General features: G+C 37.3%; 1 pseudogene; it reads right to left on the bottom strand.

Annotated features, from left to right (window-relative positions):
- Positions 1-1,148: 1,148 nt before the first annotated feature.
- LOC145294167 (uncharacterized) lies at positions 1,149-1,904 on the bottom strand (annotated as a pseudogene).
- Positions 1,905-11,118: the final 9,214 nt, after the last annotated feature.

Here is an 11,118-nt window from a genome sequence, read left to right as displayed (position 1 = left end):
AATTTGCAATTCAACGATGGAGTGAATATAAATTTGCAATGCATCGATTTGTGAAAATTAATTTAGAGTGCAACGATGGGCGATAGTTTGCAATATAAAAGTAATAAAATAAATGTGCAATACAAGGATAAATTTACAGTGTAACGCGGGGTGCATTGCCAATTCATTTTAAACTTTAATTCAATTTATATATAAAAAATAATTTCATAAAATCAACAGTATGTTCTCTACAGTGCAATGTAGACTACAATATACTATGGACTAAGTCACTGCAGAGAGGCATCTGAAGCTTCCTTCAGGTGTACTGCGATGGATCCCCAACTAGAGTATGCAATCAATCGATTTGATTGAAAAATGATCGATTTCACCGATTTTTGATGACAATAAAAATATGGGAGTGTGAAACATTCATTAATCATCATTCAATCCCGGGCAACGTCGGATCTCTCTGCTAGTAATTGTATAAATTCCGTGCATGCATCTTCATTTTTTTGTTTTCATGACATTTTTCAAACTAAACAAACATAGAAAACTTAAAAACTTCCTACAATTCGTATTTTTCTAGATTTGAATGTATGTTCCAACGAACATAAAGTTGTACATAATATGACTTTCTTTATCTTGTTAACGTGTCGTGTCGTCTATTTAATGTGTGTGATGTCTTCCAATATGTTATTATCTGGTGTATAAATGTCTTTCTTGTTGATGTGCGCGTGTAATTTGTATCAGTGTATAGACAGAAAGACGGATAAACATTTTTTTACATCTGTGCTGGAGTGCTGGACTGCTGGACATTAAACGCCATACCTTGAATCACAACAATTTTTGTCCGCCCGACTGCTCCTGAAATGTATCTATATCTGTTGAAAATGAGTGGAAGTCATTTAATAAAAATGTGTGGACGCATACCTCATCACCGGAGCCTGCGACATCCAGAAAGGTTTTAAAAATTACTATGAACACATTTTGTTTGACGAAATACTAAGACGCACACAATGTGTGTGTATTTTATTTACAACATGGAGAACTGAAGAGTTACAATAAAAGGGGAGAGAATCCCCACAGTAAAAGGGTTTTGGAAAGGGGCAGATAACCCTATAGCAATTGAATATATATCAACACTCCTCCTCAATTGCTGACAGTCTGCATTATAGTTTATGGAGTCCCAAAATTTCCCTGAGCCTTACAAACTGTGTGCTTCCAAGTCCTTTAGTTAGCAGGTCGGCTACCATCTCTTTACTTGGACAGTATTCGAGCTTAACAGTTTCCCGCTCGACCAGTTCTCGAACATAGTGGAACTTTATGTCCACATGTTTGGCCCTTCCATGATACTGTGGACTCCTTGCCATACATATGGTTGACTGGTTGTCCTCATATATAAGGGTTGGTGTTACTGGAGATCCTAGCAAGGCACTTTGAAGATTCTGCATCCAAACAGCCTCCTGTGCTGTACTTGCCAATGCCATGTACTCGGCTTCGGCTGTTGATAGAGCAACACAGGTTTGCCTTTTGCTTCTCCAGCTGACTGCCGCACCACTCAGCTTAAAAACATATCCAGATGTTGATCTGCGATCATCCAAATTACCAGCCCAGTCAGCATCGGAGTACCCCAGGAGATTGGTGGCTTTCTTCTTGTCATAAAGTAAACCATATCCTTGTGTACCGTTTAAGTACCGGAGGATATGTTTCACAGCCTTCCAGTGTTCCATTGTAGGTTGAGAGCAGAATCTCAAAACATTTCCAACGGCATGAACAATACCCGGTCGTGTCCTTGTCGACAGATACAATAGGCTCCCAACTGCAGACTGATACAACTCTTTGTTGACCAGTTTACTTGTTTCCGTTGCCTTCGTCAATTTTGTTCCGGGATCAATTGGAGTAGACACAGGTTTGGAATTCTCCATCTGGAACTTTCTCAAGACATCTGCTGTGTATGTAGGCTGTCCGATCCATATTTTTCCTGCTTTGGGATAAATAATCTTCACACCCAAAAATGGTGTAGTTTTCCCAAATCTTTTATTTTGAAAATCTTTGATATCGCTTTCATGAAATCTTCAATAAGACTTGTGGATTTACATGCCACAATGATGTCATCAACATAAACAGCTGTTATGAAAATGTCTCCTCCTGAAGATTTTATGTAGATGCAAGGATCACTTTCCAACTGTTTGAAGTCCATCTTCTTCAGCTGACCATGCAGTGCATCATTCCAACATCTTGGGGACTGCTTCAAGCCATAAATACTTCGCTTCAATTTACAGACAAGATGTTCCTTGCCTTTAACTTTGAAACCCTCTGGCTGCCTCATGTAGATTTCCTCCTTCAGCTCTCCATTCAGGAAAGCAGTGGCTATGTCCAATTGATGCAGCTTCAGATCATGCTGTGCTGCTAGGGCAATAACTGTTCACACCGATTCAAATCTCACAACTGGGCAGAAAGTCTCGTCATAATCGATTCCTTGCTTCTGAAGAAAACCTTGAGCTACAAGTCGGCTTTATAGTGCACCATATTACCATCAGCATCGTATTTTCGCTTGAACACCCACTTGCTACCAATAGTTTTTCATCCACTGGGCAATTCCGTCAGGTCCCATACTGTATTAGAATGTAAGGAAGAAATTTCGTTATTCATTGCCTTCAACCATTCATTCTTTTCAGGACCAGAAAGTGCTTCCTTCATGGTCAATGGGTCATTTAAGTTATGAGCCATGTAAACCCATTCGCCATACGGATCTGGGGTTTTCTTTAGCCTTGATGATCTTCGGGGTCCTGTTAGCTCTTGTGGGTTGTCTTCATCATCGGAGCTATCTTGGTGTCCAATTTCTACCAGAGATGGATTTACAATTTCTTCTTTCTCCTGTTCAGCTATTGAACCTGATTGATTGAAGATGACATCTCTGCTATGGAACACTCTGGATTTTCTGGTATCAAAGAGTCGATACCCTTTTATACCAATCCCGCAACCAAGGAATTTGCACTTCTTTGCTTTTGAGTCCATTTTGAATCTTTCATCCTTCGGTACATGGACAAAAGCATCACATCCAAAAATGTGTAGGTGTTTCACATTAGGCTTACGTCCCTTCAGCACTTCATATGGTGTCATACCTTCTACTGCATTTGTTGGGCTCCGATTTCTAATATACGAAGCCGTTGATAATGCCTCAACCCAAAATTTCTTAGGCAGCTTAGAATCCGATAGCATTGATCGAACCATCTCCACCAATGTTCGGTTCATCCTCTCTGCAACACCATTTTGTTCTGGCGTTTTTGTAACAGTATACTCATGCTTAATCCCCTCCTTCTTCAGGTAGTTTTCAAATTCTTTTGAAGTATACTCTCCTACATTGTCGGTTCGTAAAACCTTTATATTTTTACCAGTGAACTTTTCCACCATAGTTTTCCATTCACTGAATTTTTGGGGGACATCTCGTTTGTTTTTGAGCACATATATCCACACAAATCTGGATTTGTCATCAATGAACGTGACAAAATATTCGGCACCACCAAGCGATTTTGCCTCTATCCTTCCACAAACATCACTATGCACAATTTCAAGAAGCTGAGTTGCTCGCTTTCCTCCAGATTTTGGAAACGATGAACGATGATGTTTTCCATCCAAGCAAGGCTCACAAAACTTAATTTTCTTGTTTATATTATAGTCAAGGCCAGTAACTAGTTGGTCCTTTACTAGTTTTTGCAAGTTCTTTTCTCCAAGGTGGCCAAATCGTCTATGCCAAATCTCCTCCTTTGTGTTACCATCTAAACAGGATTTTGCTGCATGGGTTGATTCATTTATATCAGAACAGTTTAAATAATAAAGGTTCCCAATTTTGGAGCCCATAGCCACCACCTTTTGCTTGTTATCTAAAAATTGACAATTTGAGTCACTGAAGATACAGGTTTTTCCAGATTTAGTGGCTCTTGACACACTCAAAAGATTGTAGGACAATTTAGGAACATATAAGGTCTCATACAACCTGCATTTCTGGTGTTTCCCGTCCGGTACACCCACTTTTAGCTCTATGTTCCTGTTCCTATTGCCTCAACTGAGAATCCATCACAAAGGGTTATTTCCTCAGCTACATCCAATTTTCGAAAGTTAGAAAATTTTTCAATATCACTACACATATGACATGTGGCTCTAGAGTCCACAATCCAGTAACTCCTTTTTCCATTAGACAATAATGCCTGATGTGTAAAAAGTCCAATACACTCACCCTCATCGGAGTCGCTGGAGTTGTCCTGTATTTTCTTAGTAAAGAAAACTTTCTTTCTTGGAGGGTTCGACTTAACATTCTTTGTTTCAAGTAAACGGCAGTCACGTTTAATATGTCCATTTTTTCCACAGTGAAAACATTTAGGTCCCCGTTTGTTGACATGATGTTTTAATGTCATGGCTTTCAATTCCGTACTGTTAATTTCCCTCTCTTTAATTTTGCTTTCTTCATGCAATAAGCATTCAGTCACTAACACCCATTTAGGAACGTCCTGACTTGCTTCAAGTGCTGTTACCAACATATTATAATCGTCTGGGAGAGTAGCCAGAAGGTGAACAACTCTATCCTCCTCGTCAATGGAATCGCCAATGACAGCCAATTCGTCAAATAATTCCATCATAGTCTTTATGTGTTCATGGACAATGGACAGAGTCGGCGTCTTTTAATCTAAGGAGTATAATTTTCTTCTCAGCGCTAGTTTATTTGCCCATGTTTTCTTTTGAAATTGGTCTGCCAATTTCTTCCACACAACTGCAGAGTCGTCAGGGTCTCCAATTAAATACAGTAGTAAGGTTTCTACTGAGAGCACAATAGTCGCTAAAGCCCGGTCTCTTCTCGATAAATATTTCACGTGGGATGCTGGCTCATTTCGTTTGTCCGGAACAATTTCTGTTTCATTAACTATATTCCATAGTCCATCCTTAATTAATGCTATTGTGCATTGGACCTTCCAGGTATTATAGTTTGAACCATTTAGTGGAACCAAGTTGCTTAGTTTTGTTTCCATTGTTATTTAACTTAAAAGAAAAAAACAATACAAAACTTCGACGACAAGAAAAAAAAAATCCAAGATGGCGAAAAAAATTACCACACGTGTTTGCTTCACTATTATTTTCAAGACGTTATCACGTAGACTGGGCCCATAACCAATGTTAAAAATGAGTGGAAGTCATTTAATAAAAATGTGTGGACACATCACCGGAGCCTGCGACATCCAGAAAGGTTTTAAAAATTACTATGAACACATTTTGTTTGACGAAATACTAAGACGCACACAATGTGTGTGTATTTTATTTACAACATGGAGAACTGAAGAGTTACAATAAAAGGGGAGAGAATCCCCACAGTAAAAGGGTTTTGGAAAGGGGCAGATAACCATATAGCAATTGAATATATATCAACAATATCTCCCACAAAAAACAACCAAGTTGTTTCATATTTATATTTATTGTGGTTGTGAGTTGTTGGTTTCGAGGTGACACCCCGTTTTCTTCTCCGCAACTACATATGTTTAATTTTCAAATCCAGTGCTTCCATGACTGACATTCGTCTGTCTCTACTTCACAACTTTCAGTTACAAACTCTTCTACGTTCTACATGTCATCTAAACTCACGTCCTTTTCTGACGTCACTCTCTACTAACCTCAAAAGACATCACCTGTTTTCCAAAATGTATTTTATTTATCCATTTTGTTTGTCCTAAATTCCTAAAACTGCCCGATACATTTTTAGTAACTATCAGAATGGCATTTCATCCCTCGAGTTCCAAAAAGTTTTTACAGAAAAATGTTAATAAAGAGGAGATATTATGAGAGCTAAATATTTCTACAAAAAAAAAAAAGAAAAAAGAAATATAGTCAGTAATATATAAAATTATGCACATCTTTGAGGAAAAGTAATCCGTCTACTCTATTATTCATGATTAGGATGTGGACGGAAGTTTATTTTATGTTGAGTTATTGCATAGTTTTCTTCAAGAACACTCTTGAAGAACACTCTGTCAATAGAAATTGTATCTACCGAGTTATTTTTATGTATAGTAAATTGCTGCACGGTCTATGTCTTCAAAAAGTCCGTGATATTTTAGGGGATAATAATGAATCTGTCAGTGTCATCTTTGTTAAATACAAATATACAAGTAGTTAGTTTTAATGAAAGTTTAACGTTCTGCTGGTATTGGTGCCGGGTACTTGACATTCCATAGATTAAAAGTCAACTGCATTGATGGGTTAGCATAGTCGTTACTAACCCGCCAGTACTTTACTGGTGATGCCAAACTGACAACATCGACTAGATCAACAGGTGTAAACGACGTCTTCTTTTATAAAGCGACTTAAGACAAAACAATTATTGAAGGATTATCAGTCCGGGTTCAATTTGAGAAACTTTCAATTATAATCCTTCCTGTACAATAATGTCTTATTTATGATAAACGACTGTTTAGATACGTTTAATTCTAATCAAATTCGTTAATTCTTTATTTATAATTGATATAAATAACAAATATATATGTATTTTGGCGACAGTAATGTCTTTGAAAAGTGCCAAGAAAAATGCTAAAAATTGTAGTTAAATTGACAAAAGCAAAAGATGGAGAAAAACATGTTATGAATGCGTCACCATAACTGCGCTAGTTATTCAAGTGTTCTTTAAAGCTGCCTGGATTTTGGGAATGAAATGAGAAAACATGAATTAACAAACAAAATATATTTATATATCAACAATTTCATAGAAATGTAAAATGTACTTTGAAACACCAACGTTTGTTGAGAAGGTTTAAACTTCTAGAATAAGAAGTAGACAAAAGCGGCAGAAAGTTTGTTTCAAAGTTCCGCTGTGTCTCTGGAGATATAGCAGGAGGCTTAAAAGAATTTCATTATGAGACATTCCAGTTTCCTATTATGGGTGTTGTTGATGTTCAGAATCGAGGCAGATCGCAGGTGTGACCATGGAAGAACTGTTGAGTTTGAAACGATGTTTATTGGTTGGAAAATACTTTGAGTTCACATGTTCCTGTGAAAACCGACTTTCTTTGGAAGTGATGATAAAAGCGAATCCCAATGAAGCCTAGAAAAAAGAGTATCTATTAAAGCCATTTGTTGTTTATCATTCGTGGGAACGACATCTTAATGTAAAAATCCAATGCCAAGCAACTAAGAAAGAAAGGAAAGAAAAAAAAAATAAAGAAAAGGATTAACTTTTCTACGCTCGTTCGTCTCGCACATCAATTTCTTACCTACCACAAAATAACGCTAGTTATTCAAGTGTTCTTTAAAGCTGCCTGTATAAGAATAATGAAGTAGGAAAAACTTCATAAATATAGCAATTTTATCCAGGTACCACCATTAAGATTCACACCTTATTTTCAGTTGGGAGATGAATTTATTTCCTGTTGCCTGAAATTCTGTCATTTCTGAGAAAGCACCGATGTTATTATACACGTATTTGTGTTTCCAACCATAGAGCCCCTTTTTGTGGAGTTGGATTCCTCACTTTAAAAATGAATCATGCATCTAACTTTGTATTCGTTTGGAGACAAGTAAATGCAGACTATATTCGCCACGTTTTTCAGTTATTGCATGTCGTCTGAAATTCCTTCATTCATGACGAAATGCCGTGGGTCTACAAAGATATTTCTGTTCTTATCAAAAGTGTCCCTTTTCGAGGAGCTGATATTTTCCACATTAAAAACCTTGCATCTAATGTTGCTATCATAAGGAGGTAAATAATGACAATATCCAACAGTGCCTTTTCTTTTTCAAAAGGAAGTTGAGTCATTGTCTGCAGCCTGGTTCATGCATAAAAAGAGTGCTGACGTGGCTATAAAGGTATTTGAAGGAAAACAGATACTACACAATCATTTATTTGCAGAAAATATAAAAAATTACATTTTAAACAAATTAGACACAAGCCCGTTCGAAAATGTGGGAAAATGGGTGTCTGATCATCCTTTGTTATGACGCCCAGAAAATGTCTATCCAAGAATCATCAATCACCATAATACCACATTTATTCCAGAGATCGTCCGACTTAAAATTTCTCAAATTTTTCAAAAATTCTATGCCACAATGGCTTTCTTCCACTCTTTCTGACGCTTTGTGTGTGGTTTTATACATACCACATTTCCGGGATGCAATGATTGAAGTGGTTTTACTTTGTGATTGAAGAACTGTTGTTGCTCCTACTCCCCCACTTAATTATCTTGTTTAAATTTTGGGGTAATTTTGGTTTGAGTAGATCCTCTCTGATTGGAAGAGGTTGTTTTGTTCTAGACATCAGTTCCTGTGCTGGTAATAAGAGCGTATTCTGGCATATTCTTGTGGTCCAGCATCGCTAGGTATGGATCAGCTTTATCATTTATCACTTTCCAGAAGAGGTTCTTTGCCATCTTTACCACAGATTCAACTTCTCCATATTGTAAAGAGTAACAGGTGTGTGTGTGTGTGTGTAAAATACCACTTTATTGCAAAGGTGGAAAATTCCTAGCTACTGAACAGGAAGTGTCATGCAAAATGGTGTTTAACTTTAGTAATTACTGTCTTTCGCTGTGTAGTTGGAAGGTAATCAATTTCGCAGAAATAGCTTATGTAAAAAACTGTGCAGAGATAGTACCTATCTGCAAACTTGAAAAGATTCACACCTACTTTTGCCTAAGGTCCCTTAGGAATTTCATGGACTATTAAGGGCTCTGCCAGATTGGCTACCTCATATTTTTTACATGTAGTGTATTTTGAAACATAGTCTCTTATGTCATTCTTCATATTTGAACAGTACAAGCATCCTCCTGTTCTTCTGCAACATTCTTCGACTCCCATGTGTGTGGAATGCAACCTTTCTTTCAACACAGCCTGCTGGGTGATTGGTACCACTACTCGGTTTTCTCTGAAAATTAATCCATCTTGTACCGGGATTTCATTCCGCATGTTAAAATATGGTCTCACCGCTAGTCAAGATGTACTTTGTTTTCTGGCCATCCTTCTACAATTACAACAGTTGCATGCTTCTGTATTCCTTTGTGGCTGAGCGCAATTCATTCAGAGGAAATATATTCAGTTTCCCTGACACCATCATATATATATTCACTATCCATTCCATGGATGTATGTCCTTGATAGTGTGTATGCGAGGAACATCTTCTTGCCAGCATTGTACAGAATTATAACATTGTAAACTTGCAACCGCATCAACATATTTTGCAGTCGCTTTGGACTTTTCCCACTTCTTTTTTCAGCACTGTGATCTGTTGATCAAACATATACTGGTGAAACTGTTCTTTTTGAATCTGCGCAAATCTGGTCTCTGTGTCTGATATAGGCTAACGTGATATAAGCTAACGTGGTTGGCCTTGTAGCAATGCACCTCCACAGCCCTGAATGACCAACGGTTTTTGTGATCTCAATACTGGTGCTTCACTCACCGGTTTAAAAAATTTTTTTTTCAAAAGTCTCTTCATGAATCTGTGACCATAATCATGACGCACTAGTCAAAATTCGGATTGGAGCCATCATGTCAGAAATTTGAGGTAGAAACTGTGCAAGATAATTCACAAATCCTCACAATCGTTGCACTCCCTTTATGTCTGCTGGGCAGGGCATGTTTTTATGGCCTTTACTTTAAACCCTTGCTAGTTATCATGTGTCCCAGGAATGATGTAGATGTTTGTCACAGATTCATTTTTTCTGTCTTCAGCTATATTCCACGTTCACAACATCTCTGCAACAGCTTCCTGAACTTTATGCCATAATCCACCAGTGCTTCTTCCATGATTTTACCCTTTCCCACGACCAGAAGATCATCTGCTTTATTGACAACCTCCTCCAAGTTAGTCACATTGTTATGTTGCACACTGTGAAATGTTGTCAAGCTACTGCTGGCTTCATCTAATTTTAAATGCCAAAATCCATTTCACAGATCCAGATTTGAGAAGATTTTATTGTCAGTTCTGAGGGCAAATCATCCTGTACAGCTAACTGGAAGTGTTCCCGTTTAAGAGCCTTATTTAATGGTCTTGTATTTATTACATATACGTAAATGTTCATATATCTTGACTACTATCACTAATGCGCTTACCTATGGTGTTGGCTCATTTACCGGTTCAATTACTTTCTTTTTTTACTAGTTTTTCCAATTAAGTTTTCAATTTATCTTTAAGTGCTACTGGTATTCTGCTGCAACATTAGGTGTTACACCTAATGTTACATCCAGATCTCCCTTCAAATGTACATCCCCTAGTAATTCACCAAATCTCTTCTTGAATATATCTTTAAATTCTCTTATAATGCGTCCCAGGTGCTGGTTGCTGACGTCATCCAGTTGAAATACTTTGGCAATCCTCTTGGACTTCACCTTTTGATGTACAGAATTTATTTTTTTGTTGCAACCATAACTACATGTCCATAGTCTGAACCACTACCACTGTTATCTTATGTTTTGACTGTACGAATATTCTTTTTCCTCACGAATCTGCATTTAATAGCAAAGTGGTTCTTCCCATTTCATTGGAAACATGTTTTCTCAAATGCAGGAAATAACTTTCTACTCAGCTCATGTCACAATGCACATGCCCTACACTCTGTCACGTTTTATCGATGGTTGAAAATCGACTCTGTTCACTTCTTCGGATCTCAGGATTTGGACTGTAGCATAATGTTTTCTGACAGCTTACAAGTTTTTATCATCATACGAAGGAACATAATGAATGCTTCAACAGTTTCATATTCTCCCTGTTTCCTTGTATTGAAGACGTAACGTGCATATGTTTCATTTGTTTTCCCTATAGTGTATTTAATGAACGTCTAAATTATTTCCTAGGGCGTTCTCTCATTTACAGGAGTTAAAAATTGAAATCCTTAATAGACTTTTAATGTCTCGTCTCCCTGCATTTAAAGCAAAAGCGCCGTTTGGTATTGTACTGGCTGTCTCACCAGATATGTAATAATGGCATGATTATATCATTTCAGCTTAAAAAGTTTCCAATTTGCTGATAAATTATTTTCCATACACAGGAGTGTCTTATGTCAGCCACAAGTCCGTTTGTTTCTTCCATGCCGGTTTCAACCATTTTTTTTTACTCCACATGCACACAAATTAAACAAAACAATAAAACGTTACTTATTTGTGTTC

The sequence above is a fragment of the Euprymna scolopes genome, chromosome 15 (assembly GCF_053919585.1).
Source record: "Euprymna scolopes isolate OS-2025 chromosome 15, ASM5391958v1, whole genome shotgun sequence".
NCBI lineage: Eukaryota > Metazoa > Mollusca > Cephalopoda > Sepiida > Sepiolidae > Euprymna > Euprymna scolopes.
Note: the sequence above shows the minus strand (reverse complement) of the source record. Positions and strands in the feature narration are given on the sequence as shown.